General features: G+C 32.9%; 1 pseudogene; it reads left to right on the top strand.

Moving 5' to 3' along the window:
• Positions 1-7876: 7876 nt before the first annotated feature.
• Positions 7877-11824, top strand: LOC120153013 (annotated as a pseudogene).
• Positions 11825-16845: the final 5021 nt, after the last annotated feature.

Raw genomic sequence — 16845 nt, 5'->3', positions numbered from 1 at the left:
TTCATGGATATCATGAACAGAATTTTCAGCCCTATTTGGACCAGTTTGTTATTGTCTTTATTGATAACATACTGGTTTACTCGAAGTCCATTGAAGAGCACAATGCACATCTGAGGTTAGTTTTGCAAATTCTCAGGGATAAAAATCTCATGCGAAATTGTCCAAATGTGAATTCTGGCTAAACGAAGTAATTTTCTTGGGGCATGTGATTTCGGCAGTTGGGATTAGAGTGGACCCTCAGAAGGTTAAAGCTATAATGGACTGAGAAGTTCCAAAGAATATATCTGAAGTTCGGAGTTTCCTTGGACTTACCGGTTATTATCGAAGATTAGTTAAGAATTTTTGATGATAGTGCTGCCTTTAATAAAGATGATGAGAAAGAATGTACCGTTTGTTTGGACTTCTGAATGTCAAGAAAGTTTTGAAGCTTTAAAGAGAATTCTGACAGAAACTCCGATATTGGTTCAACCGAAATTTGGCAAGAATTTTGTAGTATACAGTGACGCATCCCATAACGGGTTGGGGTGTGTATTAATGCAAGAAGGGAAGGTGGTAGTGTATGCATCGAGGCAGTTGAAACCACATGAAAAGAATTACCCCACCCATGATTTAGAAATGGCTGCTGTGGTGTTCGCTCTCAAGATTTGGCGTCATTATCTGTATGGAGAAGATGTTACTTGTATACAAACCATAAAAGTCTGAAGTACCTGATGACTCAAAAAGAGTTAAATTTGAGGCAACGTAGATGGGTAGAGTTCTTAAAAGATTATGATGTGATAATTGACTATCATCCCGGAAAGGCTAACGTGGTAGCAGATGCTTTGAGTAGAAAGACGTTTGCAACTTTACAAGCTATGGATGCAAGATTATATTTAACGGGAGACGGTGGTCTTTGTGCAGAGTTAGCACTTAAACCAGCATGGTTGGAACGAAGAAGAGAATTGCAAAGTAAAGATGAAACATGTTTGAAAAGAATTGAGTAAGTAAAGAGCAAAGAGATTAAAGACTTTGAGGTTAAGTCAGATGGAAATCTGTATTGTAAAGGAAGAATTGTAATACCCGACAATGACGACTTGAAGAAAGAAATATTAATAGAGGCTCATTGCAGTCCATTAACAATGCACCCGGGTGGAACCAAGATGTATATGGATTTGAAGGATCGATTTTGGTGGTTAGGGATGAAACGAAGCATCACCGAATTTGTGTCTAAGTGTTTGATATGTCAACAAGTCAAAGCTGAGCATCAAGTTCCATCAAGATTATTGCAACCGCTTTTCATTCCTCAATGGAAATGGGAAAATGTTATGATGGATTTTGTTTTGGGGTTACCCTTGACTCCAAAACAAAGAGAATCAATCTGGGCAATTGTTGATCAATTAACTAAGTCAGCGCATTTCCTTCCGGTTAGAACAAATTTCTCTATGGAAAAGTATGCAGAGCTGTATTTTAGAGAAGTTATTAGATTGCATGGAGTGCCTGTTTCCATAGTCTCTGATCGAGACCCTCGATTCACTTCTAGATTCTGGAAATCTTTGCATGGAGCGTTGGGAACTCGTTTAAACTTTAGTACGATTTTTCATCCTCAGACTGACGGGAAATCAGAGAGAACTATTCAGATATTGGAAGATATGTTGAAAGCATGCGTAATGGAATTCAAAGGATCATGGGAAAAGTATTTACCACTGGCAGAGTTTGCTTACAACAATAGTTATCAGTCTAGTATAAAGATGGCCCCATATGAGGCATTATATGGGAGGAAATATCGTACTCCATTAAATTGGTATGAACTCAAAGATCGAAGTGTTCTTGGTCTGGATTTAATTCAAGATGTAGAAAAAAAAGTTTGAGAAATTCAGCATAACCTCAAAGTGGCCTCTGATCGGCAAAAGTCCTATTCTGATCTTAAAATAAAAGAGATTGAGTTCGAGGTTGGAGATAAAGTTTCCTTAAAGTATATCCTTGGAAGAAAGTATTACGTTTTGGTCGGAAAGGAAAGTTAAGTCATAGATTCATTGGGTCATATGAAGTTGTTAAGAGAATAGGACCCGTGGCATATCAGTTATCCTTGCCACCGAAAATGGAGAAGATCCATAACGTCTTCCATGTGTCCATGTTACAAAGATATAGGTCTGATCCCTCTCACATCAATGTACTGGAACAAGTAAAAGTCCAATCGGATCTGACATATAAAGAAGAACCAGTGAGAATATTGGCTTTTGAAGTCAAACAGTTAAGAAGTAAGACAGTTCGTTGGTCAAAGTTCTTTGGAGAAATCACAAGGTAGAAGAAGCCACGTGGGAACGTGAAGAAGATATGTGACTTCAATATCCCCATCTGTTCGTACAATGAAAATTCGAGGACTAATTTTCTTAAGGGAGGGAGATTTGTAACATCCCCCATACCGGGTTAGTGATTAAATTATGAAATTTTAAAATTTAGTGATCAAAGTTGATAAATTGAAAGTTGAAGGAATTGATTGAAATATTTGGTGTAGGATCAATTAGCAAAGCATGGGGAACTAAAGGGGCAAATGAGTCTTTTGACAAGGAAATAATTAAATGTTTCTTAAGGATATTTAATAAACCACGTGGAAAGCTAACGAGAGAAACAAGGTTTTGGATATTTCTTTCTTTTTCCTTCTCCTTCTCTGCCGTGAAGCCAAGCTAAAGATATCGAGCCTAAACGAGTTCTGGAACAATCGACAAGTAGGATTGATCGAGGGAAAGACAAAGAAATCTAGGTCAGTGCATATGCATAACATGAATATGTATTCTATTTAGTTCTAGACTTGTGATAAGTCTAGATTCAATATTTTAATACATGATTGCGTTTCATATTATGATATGTGACATGAATTCATACTATATGCATTATGTGACATGAATTATACAAATTATGTGAATTGTGAAAGCTCATGTTATGTAGATAAGAACTATAGGTATAGTTGGCATGCCAAGGGTAGAGGGTCTACGCGGTCCTTCGGAATATATATATATATTCTTTGGAACATGTGTGAAGTCTTGTGAGACACATACTTGATCCCTAGTATATGTATATGATTCTTAAGGAATGATATGTGGTCCTTATGGACATTATTATATGGCACTACGGTGCTGTTTTATTTACGGCACTCCGGTGCAATTCTACGTGGCACTTCGATGCAATTATACGAGCTGTGGTGACATCATAGTGCACAACCTCACAATACTCACATACCTTAGGTTCTCAGTACGGTACCATGGTCTAATGAACTTAATAAGGTGAACTTATGAATGTGAATTTGATAAGTATATGTGTAAGAAACATGGTTCTAGTTATTGCATTGTTTACATACATCTTATCATTGCAACCCATCTCATTTTGGCAATTCCTTTATATTTATTGATATTATATTGCCTCACTAAGTCGATGACTTAGCGTGTGAGTGTTTCACACGTAGGATCCGATAAAGTAGACGATCGAGGTTAAGCAGCTGGACAACATTACTCCTGCAACTATCAGATCAGAAGCAACTTAATCAGTAGGTCATTTTGTTATGGAAATGGATGTTGGCATGTAACTAAAGGGTTAAGTTGTGTATGCTCTGAGTATTTTGATAAACTTGTATTAATATATGTATATTATTGTATTTTTAATAAAATAAGTTCAAATGTTTTATCGGTTTTTTTAAGTATTGTTTTGTTTAGTCAATGTGGCATCCTGGACTCGTATCCGGGTCGGATATGAGTTGAGGGTGTTACAGCCATGTCATCGCTGTCACGGAAAAAAGATGTCATGTCATCGTCCCGTTAATAAATTAACGGCGGAGTGGCAAAATTGCAGTGAAACATAAACATCAGTGCTAAAATTGGAAAAATTGAAACGTCGATGGCATTTTCGAGTCCGAGCTTAAAGATGAGTGGCATTTGACATATATTACCCTTTTAAAAAATACAATATGAGTCTTTCTTGTACTTAATTCATGTTCGAGTTCGAGTTTGAGATTTAATTGAGCTAAGTCTTAAAATGTTTTGAGTTAAAGATTTTTTGAGCTCGAGTCAAATTTAAAAATTTTAAGCTCGCGAGATTGGTAATTTTAAGCACATGAGTTTTTAAATCAAGTCAAAGTCAATTATAAATCTTTCAAATTAAGTCAAACTCAACAATACTCTAGACCAACTTGGCTCTTTTGCAACCATGTACTATAGTAGATAAAGCTAAATTTATTCTTCCTTCAGCTATAAGTCTTATGCCATCAGTGTCTCCTTATGACCAAAAATATATCCTATACTATTCATCACTCCTATTTTGGTCAGTTACATTTAAAAATATTCAATTTAATCACTATCTTTATAATTGCTTTTGCTTTGATCATTCTACAATGACAAATTATTTTATTATTATTTTTATATGATGTGATATATTATATTAATATTTTAATATGATATGTTATATTATATTAATAGTGCGATATTATATTAATATTAATTTAGACCAAAATAAAAGTTAGAAAATAGTTGAATGGTTAAAAATTATCACTGTATTAATAAGTTTAAGGGTGTATTTGGTTCACGGAATGTAAAATTACCAGTGGGAATAAAAGATTATCAGGGAATAAGATTACTGGGAATGTTGTATTTTATGTTTGGTTGGTTTAGCAGGAATATAAGATTACCGTGTTTGATTAAAAAATAAAAGATTATTAGAATGTATATTTGACCAAATTGTCCTTATTATATATTTGTATAATATTACAAGTTGGAAAATATTTATATATTTTCTTTAAAAAAAATTAAATTCATAAATTTTATATAATTTTTTTACAAAATTAAAAATATAAAAAAAGGTTTAATGATATGGTAAAATTTTATTTTAACCCCTGAACTTCATATAAAATTTTAATTATAGACTTTTTTTTGTAAATCTAAAATAGTTTAAAGATAAATTTGTAATTTAACATTCATAGAATTTTTATTATTCAATGACAGAAGAATGATATTTTTGAAAAAAAAAATTAAGGGCATTTTAATCCAAAACACCGATAATGTTACAATACCTAAGGGAAGAGAAGTAATGACATTCCCGATAATATATCCCAAAAAGTCCACTATTGGTAATAAAACATTACCGGAATGACATTCCGGCCAAACCAAACGGGGGAACGTGGATTACATTCCCGGGAGAATCTCATATTCCCCCATCCAAATGGCCCCTAAGAGGAAATTGAACAACTAATCAAACTCATAACTCATAACCATATCTAACTAACCGTATAACAGCAAACTAACTCCTAACTATTCAACTCATAACACATGTTTCTTTTTAACATTTTGTTTGACGTTATTAAAAATATCAGATCTTGTTAAGAAATTTGATCCATTCATATATTTGTATTGATTTCATATTTATAATTTCAATTTTATTATATTTGTATTTAAAATATCAAATGTTTAAGTATTTTAACCATTCACGTTAAATAAAATATTTTCTCTTGCGCTTGTTCGTATTTTAAATATTTTTTTCAAAAGAGTGTTTAAATTTATCAAATCTATTTCAACAACATCATCTGAACTCAATGATAATCTTCCGCCTACCTACCATTGATCACATATTCTCACTCGTAATAAATTTGTTTATGGTTAGGTTGGGTTGAGATTTAATTAAAAATAAAATTAGATATAAATTTGATTAACAATACTCATTTTTACTTTTTTATATATTATAAAATAGTAAAATATATTTATATATTTGTTGAATGGATAAATGAAAATTTGAAAAGTAATTTAATATTTATCAACGTTAATTTTTTTTTGTTTTTATAACTAAAAACCATTTAATTATTTTGTATAAAAATATATCATTATTTATAATAATTAAAAATAAAATATATTTTAATTTATTAAAACTATGATCAAATAGAAAGAGTATATAAATAACATGGACTATTTGTCTAATTATACCATCCAGGTAAGCCTGTTAACTGCTGTTAACAGGCCACGTGTGTTTTCCGTCACGCCTGTTAACGACGAGTGACCAATTTATAACAAATGATAACGTTAGTAACCGATTTGTAACTTTTGAAACATCAATAGTGAAAACGAAAACTTACCCAAATATTAGTGACCATTGCAGTAGTTTACCCTAAATTTTATCTATTTATTATAAAATAATCATTAAATTTTATCAAACAATTATAAAATAATCATTAAATTTATCAATAATAATAATAATTGATACATTTAATGGTTATTTTATAACTTCATAGAATGTAAAGACCAAAAATAGTTTAATGACCTTTGAATATTTACTCTAAAATAAATGATCCAAGATTATTTAAACTACCATTGGAATTTGATCAATTTGAAGACTACAGGCAAGATAAACTTCAAGGTCTAATTTTGATTAACATACGATAATTTGCATGGAAGAATACTGGTTGCCATGCTGCAAAAGCCAAGTTATTTTGATAATAAAACAAGTTATCAACGTAGTTAAGAAAAAAATAATAATCTGAAGTAGGCAATGAAGCTCAGTACAAACTGTTTTAAGTTGTACTGTTTGCTTTTGCCTGTGAAAATTGCAACTTTCATTATTGCACTTGCACTTGCTGTTCGGTAACATGTGCTAAGTTTGTGTCTGCAGTTCGGTTCCTTTCAAACATTTCAATCTACCCATACCCGAAGCTCTGAGAAATCTTCGGCATTCGGTCATTGGTGTTTATAAGTTATATCTCGCTATGGTTCAGGTTGCAAAGACCACAGCTTTCCCCGCAATGTGCAACTTGAAGAACGATTCCTTTAGCTAATGTACAAAAACCGAGAGGCTTCGGCCGTAATACCACTTCAACAACACCAGGGAATCAGAAGTTGTCTATAAAAATCAGCATTTCTCTTCCGCAAATATGATGTCAAAGATGTATTGTACTGCCAAAGGGAGTATATAAGAAAGCAGTAGTAAGAACCTATTATGCACAAATACAATATGATTAAACTGCAAAAAGAAAACAATAGAAAGAAATGGAAGAAGAAAAAGATACAGACATTAATAGCATAATTCCTAAAAATAGTAACAAATGTAACAAATGAGATTATCTCGACTAAGTTTAATGGTTGAGATTAAAACTTTTAAATTAAAGACTATCCACTTCCTCTTCTTTTTCGTAAAAATCTCCTCAATTTCTACTATTAATATGTTTTTGTCACTAAATTATTTTTAAAGTTTATGATTAATTTTTATAAAAACTAATACCATTTAAAATTTAAATTATTTAAGAATGTCAACTAGAAACAGAAAATACTTTCAATTTTTTTTATTGATACATACACCAATAGTATATGTATTATTTATTTATTTTAATTAAGATTTATTTAAAAAAAACGATTTACATAAATTTTTATATCTATCATTAAATCAGATAATGTCATCATTTAAAAAATAATAGTTTTATTTTTAATAAATGACATCACAGATTCATTGATGATTTATTGTTATATAATCAAATTTAAAGATTAAATAATTATAATATAATAGTAAAAAATATTTACAAAAATTAAATGTTTTTGAAAATAAATAATTCATTTACATATATAAATCAAAACAGATAATTATGACAATAGTGGATATAAAAGATAACTAAATAATAACAATGTTGATTTGGTAGATAAGTTAAAGCAAAAGAAGATTACATATCTAAAATTGGATTAAAAAAAATCATTGAAAATAAAAGAAATAACTGAAAAGATTTACAAGATTTAAGGATGATTTTTTTAAATAATAATATAAGATCTCAACTTGAAGTCAAACTCTAAACATATATAGGTTGAAACTATAAATTAGTGTGTGTGAAGTTAAAATTTCAACATCAAACGTAGATTGAAACTTGAAATTAGTATTCAAGATGAACAACAACAATTCAGAAAAGAGTCCTATGATCGTCTCGTATGCTTATTGATTTCGTGCCTGACGTTGCCGGTGTTTCTTTGGCCGACTCCTACGCCTTCATCAAAGCTCCCAGTGGCATGCCCGCTAATGTTGTGTGTGCCATCGCTAAGCTCGGCGGCAACGCTGCCTTCATCGGCAAGGTCGGAGACGACGTGTTTGGTCACATGTTGGCGAACCTGTTGAAGAAGAATGGAGTGAACAACGAAGGAATTTGCTTCGAAAAAGATGCAAGGACCGCGTTAGCTTTCGTTACACTCAAGACAGACGGGCAAAGAGAATTCATGTTCTACCGGAACCCTAGTGCCGACATGTTGTTGAAAGAGTCGGAGTTAAAATTAGATCTCATCAGGCAAGCCAAGATTTTCCATTACGGATCCACAAGTCTGATATCAGAGCCATGCAAATCAGCTCACTTGGCCGCCATGAAAGCCGCTAAGCAGGCTGGCGTTTTGCTTTCTTATGACCCAAACGTTCGCTTGCCTTTGTGGCCATCCCATGAGGCTGCTAGAGAAGGAATCAAGAGCATATGGAATGAAGCTGATTTTGTCAAGGTAATCGATTTCAATGTTTATGTTTGATACATTACTGTGTATATTTAGTAAAATTGATGTTTTTAATTTCAAGTTAGTGACGATGAATTAGAATTTCTCACCAAAGGAGATCCTCAAAAGGATAATGTTGTTATATCTTTATGGAATGACAATTTCAAGTTGCTTATTGTGACTGATGGACCAAATGGTTGTAGATATTATGTTAGATGGATTGATGGCTTTCATTCTTGTAAGCAGATTTCCTTCATCTTACCCTTGGTCTGGAGGGTAATCTTTGGTTACGGTTAAATACTACAGGCTCAAGTGGGGACAATAAGAGATGTATATATATATAGGGATAATTGAAAGAATACATATATATAGGGATAAATGAAGAAAGTCGTTAATAATTTCACATGCGGAATCCTCACAATGCCCAAAGCAAAAAATTCGAATCAATATTTAAAGTGTGATCCATTTATTGAATATTGAATAATTTGTTTCGAATTAATTATTGGAGAACATTCCTTGATTTGAGAAGAAATCGCGAGATTTGCACATCCTCCAAGGAGAAGTCTATCTCATCTATTTCTCCTTTAAACAAGAAATGTACGCCTCCCCAAAGTTGGCATAAATTGAATATAAACTGAATATCGGTAATTTCGTAAAATAACATACTAATAAAAGAAAACATAAATTAAAGTTAAATTAGGAAATTTCAGAAGATTTTAATAATTAGATTTTAAGAGACTAAAATGAAATAAACATGAAATAAAGTACGATAATTAAAGGACTAAAATTAAAGTTATGAAAATTAAAGGAAAAAATATAAAATAGAAAATTAAAGTAATGAAATTAGAGGATTGAAATTAAATAAATAAAAAACGAAGGGTAGAAAATTAAATGTGCATAAATTTAAATAACAAAAATAAAAGAGCAATAAAATAAAATGTTAGTGATTAATTTTTAATATTTAACCCGAACCGTAAATAATGTGAGTTATACCCGAGGTGGGTCGTCGTAAGGTCATACTATAGTTCGAACATAAAATGAATAAATAAATATAAAGTTAGCAGTTAGTGGTTAGTTGTTAGATGTTAGTAATTAACGGTTAGTGTTAGAAATGTTAGTAGAGTCTGGACCATAATAATGTAGATCGTACCCCGGATCGGGTCACCACAAGGTCATATAATAATTCAAACAATTAATAAAAAAAAATAGGAGTTAATAGATTCTGGACCATAATAATGTGGATCGTACCCGGATCGGGTCACCACAAGGTCGTATAAACATTCGAATATTAATAAGCAATAATTATTAAAGAATCAGTGACCAAAATAAAATAAAATAAAATCAGCAAACTAACTTAAAATAAACACAAAAGCATACGTGGTGATTAAATAGAAACACACGAAACATAATGACATAATCAGAAACAAGCATCGAATGAGGCTCCTAGTGACTAAAGTGTAAAAAGAAGGAAAACGTAGGGGGAGTTATGGGTGATTAACCCACAAAACAGGTGACTATAATGTGAAAGGACGCTAAACCAGGGGGACTTGCGTGATTTTCCCAAATATTTGAAATGGACAAACCTCTTTTCCTTCTTCTCTAAGCGCGACCGGCCATCCAAAGGGCCAAGAAACCTAAAGGGGCGAGGGCTAGACTTACCTTTGTTTTCTATCGTTTTAAGGAGTAGGGGTCTGTGGTCGGATTGTACACGAAGAAGATGGTGTACAATAGACATAGGGGCCATTGTGAGCCAAACACTATTGCATATCATCCGGTTTAATCGTTCCAAAACTATACTTTTTTTCCAGGTAAACTTAGGGTCTGTGAATACCGTGTCAAATAGTTTATGGAAGTCCATGAAATTTGAAAAGTTTTTGCATCTGACACCTTTTCTGTGGCTTCCTATTTTCTCATTATCTTCTAAGAGGGAGTTGAAGTCACCTGCTAGTAACTAAGGTTGTGAGTTTGATGTAATGGTACCTGAGAGATATTCTGTTGTTTTTACGCTCGGGTTGCTAGAACATCAACCGAGATAGAGTCATTCCATAGCAGCCAAATTTAGTCGAAGAATTCTTCTGCTTCTACACGATAGGAGTTTGTCAATCCAAGTTTAGAAACGACTTCTTGAGATTATTTGTAGCTGTCCTCCCTGTCTGGTCATTTGTGTGGGTGTCTCCCTAGGATGCGCTTCTATCGTCAGGTAGCTTGGTTTTTGATGGATTGGAGTTTATTGGTTCCTGGTTGGGTTCCTCATTGTCCAATACCGAGAATCTTGAGTTTGAAGCTATATTCCCTGTGATTGCTTCCTGTTTGGTTGTTCTTGGTTTGAATGGTCGTTTTGTTCTCTTTTCCATAACCATCCACGGTCCGTATTTTTCTTCTGGTTTGTTTTCCGACTGCATGCTTCCTTTTCCTTGTGTGATAACCGATCGATTGTGTTGTTGTATGATCAGTATTGTTATCTGCTTGTGTCTGATCTATGGTCATGGCTTGCTTCAGAGTTGATTGTGTAGTTGGGCAAGAGTCTTTAAGGTGTCCGAAGCGTCCACAGGTAAAACAAAAGAAAGGCAGGTTCTCGTATTCCACGATTTGTACTTTGTTGCCAACTATGATTTTGGATGTCAGGGGTTAGTTCAGATCGACATTTACTACCATACTTGCGAATCTTTCGTGCATAGCTTTATCGGTGTGATAATCTAGCTTGACTAATTATCCGATTAGGTTTCCGGTGCTTTTCAGAATTTTCTTCCGGTACATATATTTCGGTAAGTCGGGGAGACGAATCCAGGCTATTACTATTTCCGGGTACGATTGAGATGTGTTGAATTGTGTTGTCCATGGTTGGATTGTGGATTTTAGCCGTAGATCATCCAGGGACCCTCTGCTATTTCTCGTTCATAGTCATCGATTGATTTGAATTTTGCCAGGAAATATCCGTTTACTAAGTCCATTAGGTTGAACGATTTGCTTGGTTTCCACAGTGCGTATGCTCTGCCAGAAAGTGCGTTAATGCCGATATTCCGCCCTAGGAGTTTTAGCACATCGTATTAGTCATGCTCTGTTCTATTAGTTTGTAGGCTCATTGGGTAAATTGAATGGCTGGTATACCATCAACACAACTGGTTATATGTCTTCGTCTTGGATATCGAAGTCATCCTCTTCGTCCGTGTAAACACTAGACTGGTTTGCAGCGTTACTCCCTGCTAGGGTTTCAGCGTAAGAAGGTTTTGTCGTTCCATGTGTGGTTATAGGATTTTCGGCTTGTCCCTTCGTTTCAGGTGGAGGTTGCAAGGCGGTTCCCCCCCCCACCACCCCCAGGCGGTACCGGGGATTTCTTGCTTTCAGCGATTGGACGTTGGTAGTTTCTCAGAACTTTGGTCTAACTCAACCCTTTGTTTAGTTATTTATGACGAGATTTTAATCGAATTTAGAGTTGATTTTATATTGTATAAGTAGAAATGTAACTTGATGAAAGAATTTTGGGGTAACTTAAAAAATTTTAAAATTCAAAGGTTTAAATTAAAATTTTTAAATTTTTTTAAGGATTTAGTTTACATTTTTTCTAAAAAATTAGGATCTAACTAAAAAAATTTAATTTTTGAGAGACTTAATGAGTATTTTTAAATATTATAGTAGGGAGTTAATTAAAAAAATAAAGTTTAATATAAATTTCTATAAATTTTGAGGGGGACAAATTAATTTTTTTTGAAAATCTCAAGAGTTTAAATTATATTATTTTAAATTGGGGGTGGGGGAGGGCATGGCCCCCAATAGTTAGGTTACATATCTAAACATAACAATCTACAATATAAGTGAATAAAAAAATAAAATATAAAAGAAAGTGATCAATTCGTAAATTTACCCTATACTTTATTATACACACCATCTTTAAATGGATGCATGACTTGAGTGGGTAAAGGTATATAGAAAAAACAAGAAAAGCCTCACTTCTTGACAAAGCCAAAGCAGCAACCCCTATAAGACATACCTCAATTCTCAAGCTAAAGATTTCTTAGTTAGTTCACGTTTCCATAATTAAAATAAAATGATTATTAAACATGTCATGCAAATATATTATCTTAACACTATATAATTAAAACATCAAATTTTATATAATGACAAATTATTTTAAATATACGACACGATAAAACATAAGATAACGACATTATATCAAATATCCTAATACTAAACATATATGAAGAGATAAACACAAAATTTTAAATTAGTGGACAGGCCTATAAAATTCAAATACGTAAATTATGAGAAATTCAAATTTTCGAAGGAGACCCCCCAATCAATCCATCATGTCGATGAATCCATGGCCATGAGGTGCTTAAATTCATTGGATTCATGTACTCGGTAGATCCTACCATGAACTGCTGAACGATCAACCGATTGACTCTCTCACTGCGGTTGAAACTGTCCCAGAAGGCGTAAAAGTATCTGGTGCATAATCCTAGTCCATTGTAGGGTCCTTGTCCACAACATGCTACCTTTGATGTCACGAAACCTGTAAAAAAAACTAGAATTGATGGATGAATCGAGAGTTAACAGTGTGCGATTACATCCTCTAATAGAATTCAATATCTAAATTATCAGTCTTGATCTGTTTTAGTACTTAAACTTTTAATTTTTCAAAATCATACATGATGTTTAGTTTTCATTTCATTTTAGTACCCGCCGTTAAAACTTAACACGTATAGTACCTAAACTATACGGATAGTAGTGGCTAAGTAGTTGTTGTTGCCATTGGAGAAGGGCCTATCGGTCTGTGCGTCGGATAATCCATGCCGTATGGAGGAGAATCGGCACGGTAGTAGTGGCTAAGTAGTTGTTGTTGCCATTATCGACGAGCGAGTCACCGAAACAAAGACAGCTCGAGCCTCGGCTAATGGAGCTGGTGAAACCATAATAGCGATTACGGTCACCACGTTAACGAAAAAAAAAAGGACTGACATTATTGGAGAGACAATGTGGGTCGTTCTGAACGTCTGTTCCTTTTTTCCCCACAAGGGTTGTGTTTGAATGATGGGGATGATGATACATGGTTTGAGGTGTGGGCCTTTCCTCTGGTTTTAATGGTGAAAAGACCCATTCCCCCTCCCTCCCCCTTGCATGGGGCCAAGTAGTGTTGTTCGGAGTTTCGGTGAAGTTATTCGGTATACACGAGTGATTAGCTGTTAGCTCGTCTGTGCTGACATAATATTTTAGGGTTTGATTAGCTAGCTGTGTTTCAAACCTGTTTTTTAAGCAGAGTAGCATGCAGTGGCGATCAGTTGTTTTGGGATATTAAGCTAGAAATAGTTTATTTTTTATTTACTTTTGGAATTAATTATAGTGATACATATTTAGAAGTAATATAATAAAATATTTTTAAACAATATTATAAAAATATTTTAAATTTTATAAAATTAAATTAATAGTTACGGTTTATATTTATTTAATAAAATTTCATTATAATAAAAATATTTATTTATTTAAAAATTCATATTTCAAATCTTGACCCATTATATATTGATGTAATATGTAAGTTTGTGTCAACTCAAACCATGAATATTTACTCTGTATCCTTTTTTCAGACAAATAATAGTTGGAAATTTGATACATTGATGATGTATAATTATATGTATAATAATGAACTAGATGATACCATATAAAATAAAATTCATTTTAATAATAACATTTAAATATCTAATTCATAATGCATAAGAGGTATATTATCAATATATTAAAATTATATTTTAATTATTTATTATATTATTAGGTTAAGTACACATTTAGAATCTAAACTATCAATTTTGATCCAATTTAGTACTAAACTTCATTTTTTTAAAACATACCTAAAGTTTAATTTTATTTCATTTTAGTACCATATCGTTAAAAGTTTTAGTTTTTGTACCATGTGTTAAAAGCTTTAGTTTTTGTTTTATTTTAGTATCATGTCAAATTAACGTTTTTAAAAAATTGAAAATTTTGAAAGTTTAGCTACTAAAACAAACCAAAACTGATAATTTAGATACTAAACATGTTAAGTTTTAACGGCATTGTATTAAAAATGAAATAAAATTGAACTTTAGGTATAATCTTGAAAAAATAGAAATTTAGGTACTAAAACAGACCAAAACCAATAGTTTAGGTACTAAATGCGTAGTTTACCTATTATTAAATAAAAAATCAATTCAAGGGATATTCACTACAACAAAAGTGTTCTGTAGCGGTATTTTTAGCGACGTTTGGAGAGTAAAACGCCATAATATTTTGGGATATAGCAGCGTTTATATTGTAAACGCCACAAATGATACTTTAGCGGCGTTTTACATTTTTTTGTAAAAACGCCGTAATATAGTTGTAATTTTACGGCGTTATGGCACAAACGTCGGTTATAGATTTATTTATAGTGGCATTTTCTCAAAAACGCCGTTAAAAACTAGTAATTTAGCGGCGTTTTGAAAGAAACGCCGCAAAAGAGTAGTGTTTAGTGGCGTTTTAGAAAAACGCCGCAAAAATTTTAGATATGGTGGCGTTTGCGTAACAAATGCGCTATAAAACAGTTGTAGTGGTGTGTTTTGATAAACATCGTAATATGTTGTTTATAGTGGCTTTTTTTATTAAAACGCCGATATACATAACTATGTGGCGTTTTAAATTAAAAATATCGCCACAGGGTAATATATGGTCCCCTATTCTCTTTCCTGATCCCCTAAAATTATTTCAACACTGCTATCTTGAAAAGGGATTTTCTGGTACAAGAACGACACTATACGATTCCAAGCGACGTGGTATTCTGTCTTCTCCGACGACGAAATCGGGTCTTCGTCGACGAACAGTTATCTCACGGTTGCATGGTTTGATCCTTCTCTCACTACTGAATTTTTTCATTTATTGTTTTAGTATTATGAAAATGGGGATAACATTAAAAGATAACGTAATTGAAAAATAATAGTTTTCCATATCTATACATATGTTTTAATGGTTTACTGGTTGGGAGCATTGTTTTGCTGGTTCGAATAGAAAAAAATAGCTTTGGTAAAAAGAGTAGGTTTTGCCTTGAGTAAGATAAATTATCGTCGGAATGTCCACGTGGCGTATTTGCTCTAACGAGGATCAAATTATCGTTGGGAGGCTATCAGTCCGAACTTGCCGTCCAAACTAGATGATGATCCGAATGGAACTCCGAACTTGCCTTCCATGACTGATCTCCTAATTGAAGGTAATAATCGCTGAAAGTTTCTGCCGCTATATTTTTATTTTATACTCTAAAATTTCATAGAGTGTACGTATGTAGGATGTTCGAAGCTTATTCAGAATGATGATAAAGGAGTTGATAAATACCCGATGTTTACAACCGAATTTGGTAGCTGTGTGGCGTTGAAAGAATCTTCAATTACAAAAGCAACCCAAGGAGTCTTCTTGGTGAACCGGATGTAGGGGATTTATTTGGTGAAATGGATGAAGAGTTTCTCCATATAGAGTTTACCCGGAGGAAAAACTTAATGCATCGTCAACAAGGAAAACATCTTTCCTACGTCATTTCCTGACGAAGGAGCAATGAGACTAAATTATAGTGAATAATATGGTAAAGACTGTTTATGTATAACTTTAATGTTTTTCTAAATTTAATGTCTTTTGTGTTAAGTATTTTTATGCATAACTTCTGGCTTAAAAATGTATGGTTGTTGTTAATTAGGTAAGTAAATAGTAAAGTTAGTTTATGTAGAGCATAATAGAATATTTAAAATGAAGCAAACTTATATAAATAAGGTAATTAGCGGCGTTTTGTTGATAAAAACGACGCTATATCCATAACTTTTTGGGGCTTTTTTATATAAACGCCGCAATAGGGTAAAATCTATAGTGGCGTTTTATCAACAAACGTCGTAATGTATTGTAATTTAGGGCATTTTTAGACAACGCCTTTACATAGTTGTACTGTAGCAGCGTTTGAATATAAACGCCATGATAGAGTCTAAATTAGTGGCGTATTTAAACAAAAAAGCTGTTATAGAGTGTACTTTAGTGGCGTTTTTGAAAAAATGCCGCCAAATGATAAATATATGCTTTTTTATGGTCGATTCCTAAATCATTTCAACTCTTCTTTAGTGGCATTTTTATCCAAAAACGCCGCAATAGGTTCCTCCATAGTGGCGTTTTTCGAACAAACGCCGATATATAATTGTACATTAACGGCGTTTTAATATAAATGCTGCAATAGGATAAAATCTAGAGTGGCATTTTCGTTGTACAAAGTGGTTTGTTAGCGGTGGTTGAATATACGCCGCAATAGAGTCATAAATTAGTGGCGTTTTTAAACCCAAACGCTGCTATAGATTGTACTTTAGCGGCATTTTTAAAAAACGTCGCAGGTTCATTTATAGTGACGTTT

The sequence above is a fragment of the Hibiscus syriacus genome, unplaced genomic scaffold, assembly GCF_006381635.1.
Source record: "Hibiscus syriacus cultivar Baekdansim isolate YM2019G1 unplaced genomic scaffold, ASM638163v2 tig00111097_pilon, whole genome shotgun sequence".
NCBI lineage: Eukaryota > Viridiplantae > Streptophyta > Magnoliopsida > Malvales > Malvaceae > Hibiscus > Hibiscus syriacus.
Note: the sequence above shows the minus strand (reverse complement) of the source record. Positions and strands in the feature narration are given on the sequence as shown.